The sequence below is a fragment of the Eschrichtius robustus genome, chromosome 10 (assembly GCF_028021215.1).
Source record: "Eschrichtius robustus isolate mEscRob2 chromosome 10, mEscRob2.pri, whole genome shotgun sequence".
In the NCBI taxonomy this organism is placed as follows: domain Eukaryota; kingdom Metazoa; phylum Chordata; class Mammalia; order Artiodactyla; family Eschrichtiidae; genus Eschrichtius; species Eschrichtius robustus.
Genome location: NC_090833.1, coordinates 54,270,470 through 54,289,313, shown reverse-complemented (window position 1 = coordinate 54,289,313; position 18,844 = coordinate 54,270,470). Strand labels below are relative to the sequence as shown.

At 38.3% G+C, this 18,844-nt stretch overlaps 1 protein-coding gene and 1 pseudogene across 3 annotated transcripts in view; one reads left to right on the top strand and one right to left on the bottom strand.

Annotated features, from left to right (window-relative positions):
- RFX3 (regulatory factor X3) overlaps window positions 1-18,844 on the top strand; it is a 297,517-nt gene that overhangs the window by 29,372 nt on the left and 249,301 nt on the right. Inside the window, exon 2 of one of the 3 annotated variants that reach the window (XM_068552215.1) lies at window positions 15,077-15,144. The exons of the other annotated variants lie outside the window; for them this stretch is intronic. The gene's annotated coding sequence lies outside the window, so the exon portion shown is untranslated. The remainder of the gene's footprint in view (window positions 1-15,076; window positions 15,145-18,844) is intronic. 3 annotated transcript variants of the gene reach the window in all.
- LOC137770199 (Krueppel-like factor 5 pseudogene) lies at window positions 5,419-7,117 on the bottom strand (annotated as a pseudogene).

Below are 18,844 nucleotides of genomic sequence, written 5' to 3'. Positions count from 1 at the left end.
CCATCCTGTTTTTTGTATGAGTTTTGCTTGTTCATTTGTTTTGTTTTTTAGATTCCACATATGAGGTCATACAGTATGTCTCTTTCTCTGTCAGACTTATTTCACTTAGCATGATACCCTCAAGGTACATTCATGTTCTTGCAAATGGCAAGATTTAATTCTTTTTTATGGCCAAGTAGTATTCCACTGTTTATACATACAACATTTTCTTTATCCATTCATCCACTGATGGACACTTAGGTTGTTTCTGTATCTTGGCTATTGTAAATAACGCTGCAATAAAAATAGGGTGCGGATATCTTTTCAAATTAGTGTTTTTGTTTTTCTCAGATTAAATACTCAGAAGTAGAATTGTTGCATCATATGGTAGTTCTATTTTTAATTTTTTGAGGAACCTCCATACTGTTTTTTATAGTGGCTGCACCCATTTACATTCCCACTAAGAGTACATAAGTGTTCACTTTCCTCCACATCCTTGCCAACAGTTGTTATTTCTTGTCTTGTTGGTAATAGCCATTCTAACAGGTGTGAGGTGATATCTCATTGTGGGTTTGATTTGCATTTCCCTGATGATTAGCAATGTTGAGCATCTTTTCATGTGCCTGTTGGCCATCTGTATGTCTTCTTTGGAAAAATGTATATTCAACCTCTGCCCATTTTAACATTGGATTGATTGTTTTATGTTTTTTTGTTGTTTGTTTTTTTGCTTTTTTTAAGCTGTTGAATTGTATGAGTGGTTTATGTATTTTGGACATTAACCCCTTATTGGATATATGATTTACAAATATTTTCTCCCATTCTGTAGGTTGCCTTTTTGTTTTGTTGATGGTTTCTTTGCTGTGCAGAATCCTTCTTGTTTATGTAGTCCCACTTGCTTATTTGTGCTTTTGTTGCCTTTGCTTTTGGAGTCAGATCCAAAAAATCATCACCAAGACTGATGTCAAGGAACGTATTGTCCATGTTTTCTTCTAAAAGTTTTATAGTTTCAGGTCCACATTTAAGTTTTTAATGCATTTTGAGTTAATATTTGTGCATGGTGTAAGATAGTAGTCTAGTTTTTGTTCTTTTGCATGTGGCTGTCCAGATTTCCCAACACAGTTTATTAAAGAGACTGTCCTTTCCCCATTGTATATTCTTGCATCCTTTGTTGTAGATTAATTATACGTGGGTGGGTTTGTTTCTGGGCTCTCTGTTCTGTTCCATTAAACGATATGTTTGTTTTTATGCCAATACCATACTGTTTGGATTACTATGGCTTTGTAATATCGTTTGAAATCAGGGAGCATGACGCCTCCAGCTTTGGTCTTCTTTCTGTAGATTGCTTTGGCTATTCAGGGTCTTTTCTGGTTTCATAAAAATTTCCAGATTGTTCTGTTTCTGCGAGAAATGCCTGTGGTATTTTGATAGGGATTGCATTGAATCTGTACATTGCTTTACGTAATATGGACATTTTAACAATATTATTTCTTCTAATCTGTTAGCATGAAATATCCTTCCATTTATTTGTATTTCATTCAACTTCTTTCATCAATATCTTATATTGCTAGTTATCAGTGTACAGGCCTTTCAGTTCCTTTCTTGAATTTATTCCTAGGTATTTTACTCTTCTTGATGCAATTGTAAAGGTTTTGTTTTCTTAATTTTCTTTCAGATAGCTCAGTGTTAATGTATGGAAATGCAGCACATTTTTGTATGTTGATTTTGTACCCTGCCAGTTTACTGAATTCTTTTAAAAATTATAACAATGTTTTGGTGGAGTCTTTAGACCATATATTTATATCATGCTGTCCTCAAATAATGACAGTTTTACTTCTTCCTTTTCAACTTGGATGACTTTTATTTATTTTTTTCTTGCCTTAATTGCTCTGGCTAGGACTTCTAATACTATGTTGAATAAAAGTGGTGAGAGTGGGCATCCTTGTCTTGTTCATTAGAGGAAAAGCTTTCAGCTTTTCCCCCCTGAGTGTGATTTTATCTGTGGGCTTGTTATATATGGCTTTTATTATGTTGAGATACACTTCTTCTGTACAACCTTGTTGAGAGTTTCTTTTATCATAAATGGATGTTAAATATTGTCAAAAGCTTTCTTCTGCATCTATTGAGATGTTCATATGATTTTTATCCTTCATTTTGTTAATGTGGTGTATCACATTGATTGATTTTCAGAAGTTGAACCATCCTTGCATCCCTGGAATCCCACTTGATGGTGGTGTATGATCTTTTTACTGTATTGTTGAATTTGTTTGGTAAATTTTGTTGAGGATTTTTGCATCTATGTTCATCGGGGATATTGGCTTATAATTTTCTTTTTTTGTTGTGTCCTTGTTTGGTTTTGGTATCAGGGTAACGTTGGCCTCGTGAAATGAGTTTTGGAGGGGTTTTTCTTAAGTTTTTTTAAAGAGTTTGAGGAAGATAGTTATTGAACCTTCTTTAAATGATTGATAGAATTCAGCACAGAAGCCGTCTAGTCCTGGACTTTTATTTGTTGGGGGATTTTTTATTACTGATTCAATCTTCTTACTGGAAATTGGTCTATTCAGATTTTTTATCTCTTCCTGATTCAGTCTTGGAAGATTCTGTGTTTCAAGGAATTTATCTATTTCTTCTAGGTTGTCCAGTTTATTGATGTATAATTGTTCTTAGTAGTCTCTTAGGATTCTTTGTATTTCTGTTTATCAGTTGTATCATCTCCTCTTTTATTTCTGATTCTATTTATTTGAGCTGTCTCTTTAAAAAAATATTTAGTTATTTAGTTATTTATTTATTTGGTTGCGTTGGGTCTTAGTTGCGGCAGGCGGCCTCCTTAGTTGTGAGCCCTCTTTATCTTTCTTGGTAAAGAGAATTCAGCTAACGGTTTGTCAATTTTGGTTATTTTTTCAAAGAACCAGTGTTTAGTTTCATCAATCTCTTTTACTGTCTTTTTAGCTTCTATTTTGTTTATTTCTGCTCTGATCATTGTTATTTCCTTCTTTCAACTCACTCTGGGCTTTGTTTGTTCTTTCTCTAGTTCTTTTAGGTGTAAAGTTAGCTTGTTTGAAATTTTTCTTTTTTCTTGAGCTAGACTTGTATTATCACCATACATCCCTCTTAGAACTGCTTTTGCTGCATCCCATATAGTTTGGTAAGTTGTGTTTCAATTTTTTTTGTTTCAAGGTATTTTTTTTTTAGATTTTTTTAAATAGATCTTTATTGGAGTATAATTGCTTCACAATACTGTGTTAGTTTCTGTTGTACACCAAAGTGAATCAGCCATATGCATACATATGTCCCCATATCCCCTCCCTCTTGAGCCTCCCTTCCAGCCTCCCTATCCTACCCCTCTAGGTCATTGTAAAACATTGTAAAGCACCAAGCTGATCTCCCTGTGCTATGCTGCTGCTTCCCACTAGCTAACTATTTTACATTCGGTAGTGTGTATATGTCGATGCTACTGTCACTTCGCCCCAGCTTCCCCCTCCCACCCCGTGTCCTCAAGTCCATTCTCTATGTCTGCATCTTTATTCCTGCCCTGCAACTAGGTTCATCAGTACCATTTTTTCCTTTAATTCCATATATATGCATTAGCATATGGTATTTGTTTTTCTCTTTCTGACATACTTCACTCTGTATGACAGACTCTAGGTCCATCCACCTCACTACAAATAACTCAATTTCATTTCTTTTTATGGCTGAGTAATATTCCATTGTATATATGTGCCACATCTTCTTTATCCATTCATCTGTTGATGGACATTTAGGTTGGTTCCATGTCCTGGCTATTGTAAATAGTGCTTCAATGAACATTGTGATACATATCTCTTTTTGAATTATGGTTTTCTCAGGGTATATGCCCAGTAGTGGGATTGCTGGGTCATATGGTAGTTCTATTTTTAGTTTTTTAAGGAACCTCCATACTGTTTTCCATAGTGTCTGTATCAATTTACATTCCCACCAACAGTGCAGGAGGGTTCCCTTTTCCCCACACCCTTTCCAGTGTTTATCGTTTCTAGATTTTTTGATAATGGCCATTCTGACTGGTGTGAGGTGATACCTCATTGTAGTTTTGATTTGCATTTCTCTAATTAGTGATGTTGAGCATCTTTTCTTTTTTTTTTTTTTTTTAATCTTTTAGGCCCTTTTTATTTTCCAAAAAAATTTGTCATTTATATATATAAACATCTCATTCTCTCAAAAAATTCTACAACTATACAGCTGTTTGCTCCATTATTTGCATAGGAAATGACCACAATACAAAAATAAGAGGGAAAAAGAAGCAAAACAGCAACCAACTTATGCTTTTCTTGTAGGTATGTTTCCACGTATAAACATTTTGAAGCCTCTTACAAAATATTTACACCGTTTGTCATCTATTTACACGTTTTTAAGAGCAACTTTTCTAACAAACAAAACTATAATTTATCAAGTTATGAAAATTTTCTAAAAAATTTACTATATTACCACAAAATAAATAAAGATAAACAATATTTTAAAAACAAAATTAAATTTTCATTTCAATTAAGACCGCTTTTGGCATTTTGCTTATTCATTCTGCCCTTTGGTTGACAGCATTGGTGTCACATTACTATTTTATATTGCATATGTGTAGCATTTACTTCCTTAAGTTTTCAACATGTCATTTATAATTAAAGGCAGACACTGAGTCAGTATTAACAATATAGATTAACTAAACTGCACTGTAATTTAGGTAAAATTACTGTGTCTCACTGTATATTACATGCAAACTCCACATAAACTGGCATTTAACCAACTGTACTGCACGAGCAAACATCTCGATATATGAAACCTGCATCATAAATTCCATGTTTCCATATATGAAAACTACATCATAAACTCAACATGGCCATGTGAAAACTACATAAGTCTGTCTTTTTAAAAAATGATACTGTTCAGCTTATTGTAAGAGATTTAATTTCTGAATATCGTTAACTATCTTTTTAGCTCTTGAGTTCAGAATTCATATAAAATGTCGCTCATATTTAAAATAAACAATCTGATTTTAATCAGTGCATGAAATCTGCTTTTGAAGTTCATTTGAATGATTATTATTTCTTCCCCCTAGAGAAATGAATTTGGTAAGGTTTTAAAAGGTATCTTACCACAGGTTCTAACTGTCAATGTATTCATGGTTATTTTCAAAAGAATTATTTATGATTTTTTCCCCAAAAGAACCTTAGAAAACGTGTAATAAACCTATAAAGCTGATTTGCATATTTACAAAATTTCGAATAGCAAATATAGGCAACTCATATTAAAAAAAAAAAACAAAAACCCCACATTTGTTCAATGGCTATTTGGAATTACCAGGTATGCTGCGCACCTCTAGAGAATTACCTAGTATTGAAAAAACTCCTCTGATGTCAAGTAACATCTTGACACACAATCCGGCCGACTTCCTGTGCCTGCCAACTTACTTGTTTACTCAACACTGTCACATTAAACGGTGGTGCTTTGGGAAGAACACTGCAAACACACCCTGCACCCCCAATCCGCACTGAGATGAGGCTGCCTGTCTGAGATGATTGGCATCTGCCTGGGTGAAGCCAGGTTACAGCAAGCATTCCAGATTCTGAAAAGGACCAAACACTTTGGTATTAATACAATGTATTCCCTGTTTTCTCAAATATACAAAATATACATTTCCAGTCTTTTGTTTTCGTTTTCATTTTTCTCTATACAGTTAAGCCTGCAGTTTAGAGTTTTGCCAAGCGGGCGGAGGAGTGGCGGCAGGCGACACGCGGGTGGCGGCGGCAGCTCAGTTCTGGTGCCTCTTCATGTGCAGGGCCAGGTGGTCCGAGCGGGAGAAGCTGCGGTTGCACACGCCGCACTGGAAGGGCTTGGCCCCCGTGTGCTTGCGGTAGTGCCGGGTCAGCTCGTCCGAGCGCGCGAACCTCCAGTCGCAGCCTTCCCAGGTGCACTTGTACGGCTTCTCACCAGTATGAGTCCTCAGATGAGCTTTTAAATGAGAAGATTTTGTATAAACTTTTGTGCAGCCCGGATAATCGCAGTAGTGGATGCGTCGTTTCTCCAAATCGGGGTTACTCCTTCTATTGTATCTGACAGGCTGGATGTTTTGCGAAGCAACTGGCAGGGTGGCAGGTAAATTTGGATTATGAATTGCCAGTTTAGAAGCAATTGTAGCAGCATAGGATGGAGGTGGGGTTAAATTCTGGAGCATCTCTGCTTGTCTATCTGGACTTCCAGGCTCTGAGCTTGGTGGTGATGGGGAGAAGTAAGTGGCCTGCTGGGAAAGAAACTGACTTGGCATGGGGTATGTGCAAGGGGGCATGCTCTGGAATTGCTTCATGGCAGTCTGCGGGACGGCAGAGGTGTGAGTGTTAAGACCCGCCATGGCGGCCGACACTGAAACGTTAAGAGTGTCCATCACTGCTGTCTGGTTTGTAGAACTGGGCATATCTAGATCCGGTGTATTCAGGAGCTGGTACAGGTGGCCCTGCTGGGGAGGGACAGAAAGATGAAGGTCTGGTGTAGGAAGTTCTTGTTTGATGAAAATATTGTTCACCTCTGGAGCTGCGGTCTGGTGGGAGCTGAATATACTGGTGAACTCAGGGAGGGCCTGGGTCGGGGCCGGAGGAGGGGCTGTCGTTTCACTCTGGTGGCTGAAAATGGTAACAGGTTCTGTCTTGATGTGTGTTACGCACGGTCTCTGGGATTTGTAGAGGCCAGTTCTCAGGTGAGTGATGTCGGGGAGGAAGACATTCATGTTGATACTGTAAGGTAACCCTTCACTGTCAGTGAAGAACTGGTCTACGACTGAGGCACTGTCTCGTCTATACTTTTTATGCTCTGGAATTATAGAAACTGGAGGAAGCTGAGGTGTCAGATACTTCTCCATTTCACATCTTGTCTGGACCAGCTCCTCGGCTGGCAGTCTCGGGCCGGCGGCGGGCGGCGGCGCTGGCTGCGGCGGCGCGGGCTGCGCCTGCGGGTGGTGATGCGAATGCTTCAGCTCGTCGCCGGGGAAGAGCGCCGCGTCGCGGGCCGGGTTCGCGGCGCCCAGCGCGGGCTTGAGCTGAGCGAACACGGGCTCGTCTTGCGGGGCCGGCGGCTGGGGCATGGGTCCCAGGCGGGCGCTCATGGTCAGCACCCGCGTAGCCATGGGAACTCGGGGGACGGCTCCGGGCGCGGGGTGCGGGTTGAGCGAGCTTCCCACGTCGCCCACGCTGGCTCGGGCCGGCGAGCTCGGCGCGGGGCGGCGGGCGGAGGAGGGGAGGCTCCGGGCGGACCCCTCAGCTCACAGCAGGCGCGGTTTTTGAAGGCGCGCACGAAAACCCAAACTCTTCCGCTCCGCCTCGCGTGAACGCCGATGTCCTCCGGGCGACCACTTTCTCCCGCCCCGCTCCACCACACTCCCTCGCTCCCCCGGAGCCCGCTCCCGCCACTGCCGGTGTCCCCGAGCGAGCTGCTAGCGCGCGTACCTGCCCCACGACTCTGAGCATCTTTTCATGTGCCTCTTGGCCATCTGTATGTCTTCCTTGGCGAAACATCTATTTAGGTCTTCTGCCCATTTTTTAATTGGATTGTTTTAAAAATAAACAAATGGAACTTAATTAAAGTTAAAAGCTTTTGCACAGCAAAGGAAACCATAAACAAGACAAAAAGACAACCCTGAGAGTGGGAGAAAATATTTGCGAAAGAAACAACAAAGGATTAATCTCCAAAATATACAAATGTCTCAAGGTATTTTTTGATTTCTCTTTTGATTTCTTCATTGACCCATTGGTTGTTTAGTATCATGGTGTTTAATCTTCACATATTTATGATTTTTCCAGTTTTCTTCCTGTAATGTTTCTTGATTTTCTGTGTGGATGAAGTATTCATTTATGTAAGTGGGTTATGAGGGTTCTGCACTATGATTGTATTTCCATCACTTTCACCCTTTAGGTCTGTTAATATTTGTGTTGGATTTTGGTGCTCTTATGTTGGGCACATATATATTTACAAATATTATGTCTTCTCTTTGGGTTGACCCCTTTATCATTATCCAATGCCCTTCTTTTATTGTAGTAGCTGTTTAAAAGTCTATTTTTTTCTGGTGTAAGTATAGCTGTCCCAGCTTTCTTTTGGTCTCCATTTGCATGGAATATCTTTTTCCATCCCTTCACTTTCTTTGTGTGTGTGTCCTTATATCTGAAGTGAGTCTCTTGTAGGCAGCAGATAGATGGGTCTTGTTTATGTATCCATTCAGCCACTCTATGTCTTTTGACTGGAGCGGTTTAGTTTATTTACATTTTAAGTAGTTATTAATAGGTATGTACTTACTGCCTTCCTGTTAATTGTTTTCTAGCTGTTTTGTAGTTCTTCTCTGTTCCTTTCTTTTTCTCTTGCTTTCTTCTCTCTTGAGGTTTGATGACTTTCTTTAGTGTTTTGTTTAAAGTTGTTATGAACTTAAAATAGAATGTTATTTTCATAGGCTGTTATTTGTGAGCCTCATAGTAGCCACAAAGCAAAAGCCTATGGTAGATACCAAAAAATAATGAGAAAGGAATCTAAACAAAACACACTTATTTTTGTGTTCCTCTTACCTGATTACTATAGTTATATTTATTTTTACTTTTGTTTGTCTTTTAATCTTCATATTAGCCTTATAAGTGATTAATCCACTACCTTTATAATAGATTTACCTTTACCAGTGAGATTTATACTTTCACATGTTTTTGTTGTAGTTGTTGCTACTAATTAGTGCCCTTTTTTTCAGTTTGTTTAACATTCCTTGGAAGGCTGGTTTAGTGGTGATAGACTCCTTTAGCTTTCGCTTGTCTGGAAAACATTTCTTCTTCAATTCTGAATGGTAATCTTGCCACACAGAGTATCCTTGGTTGGAAGTTTTTTTCTTTCAGCACTTTAAATATATTGTGCTACTCCTGGTCTGCAAAGTTTCTGCTGAAAATGTGCCGATAGTCTTATGCGGGTTCCCTTGTACATAACAAGTTGTTTTTCTCTTGCTGCTTTTAAGATTTCCTCTTTAACTTTTGACATTTTAATTGTAATGTTTTTTGGTGTGAATCTTTTTGGGTTCAACTTTTTTGGAACTCTAGGCTTCTTGGACCTGGATTTCTGATTCCTTCCCCAGGTTAAGGAAGTTTTCAACCTTTTTTTTTTTTGATATAAGTTTTCTGCCTCTTTCTCTCCTCTCCTTCTGGGATCCCTGTAATGCAAATGGTAGTCTGTTTGATGTTGTCCCATTGGTCCTGTAACCTTTTTTCACTTTTTGAAATTCTTTTTCCTTTTGTTGTTCTGTGTGAGTTCCACTGCCCTTTCTTCTAGATCACTCATTCTTTCTTTGCTTCACCTAGTCTGTTTGAACCCCTCTAGTATATTTTTCAGTTCAGTTATCCTATTCTTCAGCTCTTTGACTTCTGTTAGGTATTTTCCTATATTTTCCATCTCTTTGTTGAAGTTCTCACTGTGTTTATCCATTCTTCTCCCAAGTTCAGTGGACATCTTTATGACCATTATCTTTTTTACTCTTTATCAAGCAAATTACTTATCTCCTTTTCATTAAATTGTTTTTTTGAGGTTTTATGTTGTTCTTTCCTTTCGAACATGTTCCTCTGTGTCCTCATTATGCTCGACTCTGTGTTTGTTTCTGTATATTAGGTGAAACAGCTACCTTACCAGTCTTGAAGGAGTGGCGTTGTGTTAGGAGAGGAACCGTATCTTTCAACCTCACCCTAGGTCTTGGTTGTCTGTTGAACCTTTGTGATTGTCCAAGCAGCCTGATTTATTCCTGATAGTTCCCAGTTGTTGACGGTGTACCCATTATCTATCAGTATTCCAAAGGGAAGTATCTTAGTCAGTACCTAGCTTCAGGCTGATGGGAAGCCAGACCCTCAGACAGCTTTTAAAGGAGGCAAATAGATACAGTCCTGTGGGACTGCAATCATAAACCTTGCTGGAGACCTGGAGGTGTCTTTTGGGCAACAGTTGCAAAAATTGGGGCTTCAGTCATGTGTATAAGCTGTTTTCTGGGAGGTAGTAGAGAGCTGTAGCAAGGCCAAGGGACAGTACAAAGATGGTGTTTCCCAGCCTATGTTCCCTGAGCGCAGTTTTGTAGTCTCTAGCTCTGTGTAGCAAGCCTCAATTCTGCCCCTCAAGATACAATTATAGGACAAGTAAATTGTCCTTTTTCACTGAAAGATCTGGGGTATGTTTCAGTCTGCTGTCTCTTGGTGCCTTGGGGATGGTAGCCTGCCACAACTGTCTTTCCTATTGTTACAGTCCTGTGGGACCCAAGAATGTAAGCCCCTTGGCCACCAGAGCCAGATAGGTGATCAAGGAGAATCCCCTGTGTATACTGCCCATGCCTGCCAGCTTTAATGAGGCAGCAGGAGAGCTCAGGGCTGGGGTGTGCCAACCAGCTTTTGCAGGGCCACAGGAGAGCACAGGGTCAGGGCATACGTGCTAGCATTACCACGGTAGAGGGAGAGCAGAAAACTAACCAGCTCCTCTGCCTCCCCTAGAGAGTTCCAACAGGCCTCTGCCCCTCTGGTGGATGCTTTTAAGACTAGCAAATGAATCTTCTTCACATGTAGTCTAGGCATTTTCATACTGCTGCTTTTGTGCCGGTGTCCAGGGTGAGTGAATCTGCACTCAAGCCCTTTAAGAGAAGTATCTCAGCTCCCTGCAGCCCTATGGGTCTCCTGGATATGAGCCTCATTGTTTTCAAAGCCAGATGTTTTGGAGGCTTGTCTCTTTGTTGCAGGTCCTCAGGGTTGGGGTGCCTGATACAGGGCATGAACCCCTCGCTCTTTAGGGAGAAGGTCTGAATTTGTGAGATCCCTCCCAGTTGTGGGTTGCCGCACTGTGATGAGGTTTTTGGTGAGACTGCCTCTGCTATCTGTCTTGATGTGGCCTTTTTACTGTTTGCCCTTTTACTGTTTGCTGTGCAGAAGTTGTTTGACTAATTTTTTGGTCTTTTTCATAGGGAATTGTTCCATATGTAGCTGTAGCATTGGTTTATCCATGGGAGGAGGTGAGTTTAGGGTCTTTCTATGCCACCATCTTGGACTTTTTCCTAACATTTTGTTTTCTAATATGATAAATGGATAGACATAAGTAGTGACCTACTGAAGCCCATTCTTACCAGCTCGAGAGAGCCAGTGTTGTTAATCTCTTCTTAAATCTTTATTCAGATGTCACATTGCTAGCTTGAAACTAGCCACATTGGGAGTATTTACATCATGGAAATGAGTTGAAACTACAAATTTGGCATTTTTGAGGGTAAAGGAGGGAAAGCTGGCTGTTGAATATATGCCATTGCACAACTAGATATAATACACATAAACAAAAGTTTTTTGGTGTTCTCAAAAAATTTAAGATCGAAATGGGCTCAGGGACCAAAAAGTCTGCTAATCATAAATGAACTGCTGGTAGTTACTTTACTGTACAAGTTCAACAGCAAAGTCTGTGCTAATATATGATCAAGGCGGATTATCAGCCAGGTGCTTTGTCTTTAGAGCCACTTTTCTAGTTCCCCCTATGGTGTCTTCCAACAAGAGGAACTCCATAAAGTGATGTGAAGTCATAAGGTATGTCATATCCTTTGTGGTTGACACCCTGCTAAGTTCATAGCTTACTTACTTGTTGAGCGATCAGAGACTCTCAGTATTATGCGAATATAGAAAATTGGGGATGAGAAAAGATTCTGGGCTTGAGTAGTTAGAGAAGTCTTTAGGGAGGAGGTAAAGCATGAGATGGATCTTAAAAGTTTTTAGGGAGGTGTATTGGCTGAGGGATGTGGAAAAGGGGTTAAGCATATGGGAGGTAGAGGCAAGGTATGATTTTGCTGTGAAGAATTTGAAGAGTTTTTTTAGGAAATAATGAAGCAGATGGGGTTGAAAGAAAAATCAGGCTAAGAATTTGGAACTTAACTGGATAGAGCATAACCAGTAGTGTATATTTTTAAAACTGGATCAAATGTTAAGGTGAAAGAGGTCTTTTACGGAGATTAATCTGGCAGATCTGTGTAGATTAGCAGGGAGTGGTCTGAAGCCAGGTAAACCTGTTTTAATCATCAGAAAGGAAGGATAGGGTGAAGAACCTGGGCTACTAATTCAGAAAGACTTTGGTTAAGATCCTTCTTCTGCCACTCTGTTATTTTCAGCTCATGGATAAGATGAAGATAACTAGCTAGTTGGGTTGTAAGTAACACAAAGGCATGAAAGAGTTTAGTAAAGGTTATGTGCCTCGTACTATGCTAGGACCTTCAGTGAGAGGTATTATCAATGCTACTTTTGCTACTACTACTTCTACTGCCACTACTTTTATAATAATATTTGATGGGCTATAATGAAGATTGAAACTGGTGAACCATAAGTAGAAATAGGATGTAGAAACCAGGCCCATCCTTAACACTGATGGGTGCAAGAGTACAAATGAAAGTTCACTCATTATATTTCTGAATATTTAAATGCTGCAAATCAGTTAACTGTTAAATAAAATGTGCTCTACCTCCTAATTTGACTGATACGGCTTTGTAATGAGGTGGATGATCATTTAGCATTTACAGATTTTTTTAGGAGTTCTGTTCTAGAATATAGTGGCCAAAGGAGAATTGGCCTTCTGTCACCTTGTTCTTCTCCTGTAGTCTACCTCCTTTTGCCCATATCCTAGGTTCTTTGCCATAGCATGTCCACATGCCTATTGCCCAGGCAACCTTGCCTCACCCCTTGCAAGCTATCTCTTGACCGCCCCTTGGGCCTAGAGGTGGGTTTGCCTGCATCTCTGTCTGCCTTGGGGACGATACTTCAGGGCTCTGTATGTAAATTTGGGATCCTGGGAATCTGCTGTGGTAGAGTGCTGAGGAGTCAGAGAGCATGCCCTGGACTCTGCAGACTTCTCACTTCAAGAAGAAGTACCTGGCCAGGGAGCCAAAGTGGGTTCTCTAAAGTGTAAGGCCCAGGGCAGTGACTCTTTTTGCCTGAGTCTCAGGATGGTGCTGGAAGGGATCATCTGACATGGGTGACAAATCAGCAGGATTTGTTTACTATTAGTTGTGGAGTATGAGAAAATGAGTGTGAAAAAAATGAATACCAGGAGAATTATAAAGCCACTGAGAGAGTTAGCATAGTACGTGGGAGCAGATGAGGTGGGACCTGAATACAAAAAACTGTGTTTTGCTTGGCATTGAATACCTAATCAACTTCTAGCATATTGCCAAGCACATAGTAGTGAGTCAATAAATGTTGAAGGGCAAGATGAAGATACTTGGATTATTTGTGCCAGAGATGAGAAGAAAGTCATTGTAGAATATAGAAAGAAACAAGAAAATAAGTTCTTGTGGGGTCAGTGTAGAGTTTTGAGGGAGGGAGCATCTTGCTGTGATTGGCATGGTAGTGAGTGAGCTACCTGTGTGTGTGGACCATCTATATTTAATATTTGTATGTGTGGCGCCTAACATAGTTGCAGTTCTTTTTTAAATAAGTAATTGAATAATATTATATGAGAACAGGCTTTAAGAAATGAATTGGATCTTAAAGTTAAAATGATTAATGGCAAAGACAATTTGTATTATTAGTGATCTGATATGGAGTCTGAGAAACTTGTAATAATTCAAGACATGAAGAGATCCCGAGCAATTGTGTTAGTTTCAGAATGAGGTGGCGAAAGATGTCTTCAAAGAGATTTTACTTGTAACCTGTTTGGAGAGGAGTAGAGGACACAGATAACTGTAGATTAGCTTGAATTTTCTTACTTGATATTCACTCAAGTTAAGTACAGGTGAGGGTGGTTGGAGAAGAGAATCCAAGCTAAAGGACTTGGTAGAATTATCTTAGAAACATCTGATTATGGGTATGTATAACTCATAGTCATTTTGCTCAAAGTTGTTATAAAGTATTTAGTCACTTAATTTATAATAAATATGTACAATAATACCTCATGTCAGAAAATATATGTCATAATGATAATAAGGTAACAGGAAAATCTGATAATAGGGTTAAAATTGCCAAGTTCTTTCTGAGAACTCTGGTGTGTTAATTAGTGTAGATTATTGCATTTTTGCTGTATCTGACTTGTAATCGCCTAAATACACAGCAAACACCTGTGATTACTTTAGTGATCCTTGTCTTGTCATGTTCAAGTAACCCCGAAAATGTGTATTTAGACTGTTCCCTGTTCATATATACTCAGCTGTGCCTGTTTGCTTTGTTATTTTTCTGAGTTTAATGGACCGACATAAAAATTTATGGCAACTGTCACTTAATGTCACCTTTACCTTTAAAGAAAAAAAGAAAACAAACAAAACTAAATCTCGCCAGGCAGCTATGATGCTGTTTACAGTTGACTTAATGATCAGAATACTTTGTACGAAATTTATCTCTGATATCATGGGCCAAATTTAGGGCAAAAACGGTATGAACATATATAAACAATATACTTAATTACATTTTTATATGTAAGTGTTACCCTAAATTTAATTTATTAGCCAGTAAAAATCATTAGTTTTAAAATAGCATTGCCCATTTGTCTCTGAACCAAAGATTTCTTTTTAAAATTTCCATAAAACTGAATAATCATGTATATCTTATTAATTTTCTCCGGTTTGTGACCTGTTTTTATGTTGTTTCTGCTTGTTTATTTTTAAGAAATAAATCTTATTTAATTATTTTTAAGGAATGAGCAAAGGTATGTCAGCTGCTAATCCAGTCTCACTTTTGCTTCTCTATATCAGGCTGTTCTCAGAACTGGCTGGTCTCTCATCTTCACAATTTAAAAGCATAGGTTTTTTCAAAGAATTCTTCTCTTCATTATTTTCCCTCACTTAAATTTTTCCTGATTATTAGATTAATACGCTTACTTGAATTCTAATTCTTTGAAAAGTAGAAGTTCTCTCTCCTTTTCTGTAAAATCAATGCAACTTTTTTTTTTTTTTTGGCTAAATAGGAAACTTTAAAAAATATAGTTATGCAAAGAAATACTTTAAAAATAATGCATTTGTATGGTAATTAGTATTTTTATCCACAAATTCAATAATTTAAAATAATCATATATCTTCTAGATATCAAATAATTAATTTTTAATGTTAACCTAATTCTTCTTGCTTTTAACATTTTAGGCCACTTGGTCACTCTGGCATTTTATGGTAGAGAATACATTGAGTTTGGCTCATGGAAAGAATATGAGGTAATTGATCCATGTTCTCTATAAATTATGAACTAAATGTACACAAAACATAGAGTATTTTAATATGTCAAATACGGGGTCTCATGTCTGAATTTTTTCAATAACTTTTTAAAATGTGAGATTTTGAGATAGGTTTTTCCTTTCTTGATGGTTGACAATAGCTAATATGGTAAGGAACTTTTACTACTTGTATATGTTTAAGACAAAACAGTATTGGAGCTGTTCTTCACATTATACGGTTACAGTTAATATTTTAAAATGCTTCAGATAGCTTATTAGCTCTCTGTGGGGCTATAAAAACCTCAAGAGAACGCCTCCCTCCTATCCACCTCCCCAGCCCACCCGAAGTAGGATTAAAGGCATGCTGCATTGAAAAGTACTAGCAGCTAGCTCAGGAAATAGTGTGAAAGGGCATTGAGGCTCCTATAATGTGAAATTTCTAGGCCCTTCTCAGGGTGGTCTAATGAAAACAAATATGAGCCTCATATGTTAATCTTTTGCTGTCCCTTTGGTACTCTTGTGTCACCCTGCATGATGCCTGACTTGGGCATTCTAAAATGGCACTCAGCTAAGTGCATATGCCACATTCATATCCATAGTTGTTTCATAGATTACCAAGCATCAAGCCTGTATCAGAATTAGTTCAAATTAAAGATAGTAAAATATAGCAGCTATCCTTATGAAATTCAGCCAATGACATGGGAGTGTGAGAATCAGTGGGTACTAACTATTTAGTAGAGTAATTGGCTAACATACTGCTGATGTCATAATTCCCCTACTCAATAATGGGTTGGTTATGTAAGAAGGTGCAGCAGTTTGGTGTGTGAACTTCTGCTTCCACTACAGCAGTACTTTAAAGGGGCTTTCCATTGGCATTCAGAAAGGTGAAAAGTGCAGAGGTGGTAGTGGGAGGGGCATCAGAGGGATAGGCATAGAGTCTGAGTACATGTAAGCTGTTCATCATCATTGGTCTTTGAGATTATGCTTGTACCCGAATTGAATTACTTTCTTACCTTCCCACACAGTTGGAATGCAACTGAAATGCAGCCCATTCAAGGTGGTAAAACACTGCTCTTTTAACATTTCTTCAGTCTTCAGCTTCTGTGGGACGATAACCGTACAATTTGCTGGTTAAGAGACTTAACCAAGACTCAAGAGAAATAAGCTGGAGCTATTTCCTCCATTTCAAACCTGTGGTTTTATAAAAGTCCACCACAGGGTGCACCAAAAATTCCCCTAACCACTTTTCAAAATTTTTTATGTATATAAGGTTGCAGGAAAGATAAAGTAAATAGTTTTATGTCTAAGACCTTTGTAACATGATTTATAACAAAAACTATGCATTTATGTATAGGCGTTATAATTAAAGAGCTATAATCTTTATCACTGATAGTATATTTAAAGAGACTCAGTGCCAACTCTTTCAAATAGTTTTCCTAGGAAGTTTTGCAGCTTTATCATATTTATTAAATCATTTGAGTTGTCTGTATCTAACAAATGAATGATATTCTTTTTCCTTATCATTCATTTTTCATGATTGAGGGCATCTGGTATGGGCATTGATATCATACCTAATAATTGTGAAAGCTCATGTGGGCCTAGAGAAAAGAGTGTCCATAGTGTACTTCGATTAAAAATGCTTGCAAATAATGTTTATTAAAAATAGGTTAGTGGAAATTTAAAATAAAAAACCAGTGGATATTTTGGTGGAGTCCTTCTTCTGGGTAAGTTGTAGGAGATGAACTTAACTTGAATTATCCTGAAAAGTCATAGAAAACAAGTCTATATGTGCTGCCCTTCCCACTTTTTCCTTTTAATCTGACTTTTGGGCTTTCATTTTGATAGCCTTAAACTCCTTTGTTATATGTGAAATAAGTAAGTTGTCTTGGGAAGGGGAGGGGTAGGGAGGGAAAAGTGTTTTTACTTATTGCATAGCATATGGGCCGTTAATTATAATATACTTTATATTTACATCGTAGATCACACTTTACAAGGTTCTTTTGTATGTACAGCATCTTATCTAACTTTCCTCCTGACCAGTTATATGGGACCATATAATGGATAGGAAAGCCGAGTCCAAGAGAGGTTAAGAAACACCTTTGAAAACTGTTGCACAGCAAGTAGTTGGAAGATCTAGCATGTGCACCCAGATCTTGTGACTCTTAATCCAGTGTTCCTGTCCACTACATTAGTAATTTGCAAATTGTATTTTCCAGTCAAAGAAGTTCTTCAGGGAGCTGCCTTGGGGAGTGTTGGTGGCTGCAGAGCAGGTCCATTTTTGTCTCTTTTTCTTTTGAGGCTCTGAGTAGTATTTCATTAGAAGTAAGCTTTTAGAGCCACTGCTCTGTACTGTTTTTTCTTTGTGCAAGGACTAAAGAGAAGCAAACTATATCCCTCTAAGTTACAATCAGGGCTGTATACCTCTTGTCCTACTGGCATTGTGGATCTAGAAATAAGAATTAGACTGTTGGCATTTTCCTTACTTCTGTTCCTTGTCAACTAAGTACTTACTGAATATGTACTGAACACAGTATGCAGGATGCACAAGTTACTAGCTTTTTACCAGGGCCAATGACAATTGGTTTTAAAATAGTAATATAGTTTTTGTAAAAATTAAAATAGAAACTGTTCATATTAAACATATTATATCTTGGTCATAAAGTGACATTAATAAGCATCACCATTTTTATACAATTTAAAATATTGCTTGTACTTAATAATCCCAAGGCTGGTAGTTAAGCATATTTGTTCTTAAAAGTAATTTTCTTAAGCTACTATCTATGTATAGAGTCTTGAAAATTCTAGATTGTAGTAGCATTTATGAGTAATGCTAATAGTGTCACAGAATGGTTCCTTCATCATATTATAGAATTCTAGATTCTTTGATAATAACGGATTCCAAAATATGTTTTCACCTTACCCAAGTATGCATTTAAGCCTTATTGTATTGTAACAATCTATGAAATTACATATCTGCATATAGAAAATAAATTCCATCAGTGGTCAACAAAAACATCATGAAATTTAATAATGGTTAAAAGTTTATCACACAAATTCAAGATAAGAGTAATTGTTATGGAAGCAACCTAAGTGTCCATTGACAGATGAATGGATAAAGAAGATGTGGCACATATATACAATGGAATATTACTCTGCCATAAAAAGAAACGAAATTGAGTTATTTGTAGTGAGGTGGATGGACCTAGAGTCTGTCGTACAGAGTGAAGTTAAGTCAGAAAGAGAAAAACAAATACCGTATGCTAACACATATAAATGGAATCTAAAAAAAAAAAAAAAAAAGGTTCTGAAGAACCTAGGGACAGGACAGGAATAAAGACACAGACGTAGAGAATGGACTTGAGGACCCGGGGAGGGGGAAGGGTAAGCTGGGACGAAATGAGAGTGTGTCATGGACATATATACACTACCAAAAGTAAAATAGCTAGTGGGAAGCAGCTGCATAGCACAGGGAGATCAGCTCGGTGCTTTGTGACCACCTAGAGGGGTGGGATAGGGAGGGTGGGAGGGAGACGCAAGAGGGAGAGGATATGGGGATATATGTATATGTATAGCTGATTCACTTTGTTATAAAGCAGAAACTAACACACCATTGTAAAGCAATAATACTCCAATAAAGATGCTAAAAAAAAAGAACAATTGTTAGACTCATATCATAGCATTGTACACATTTAATGTATCA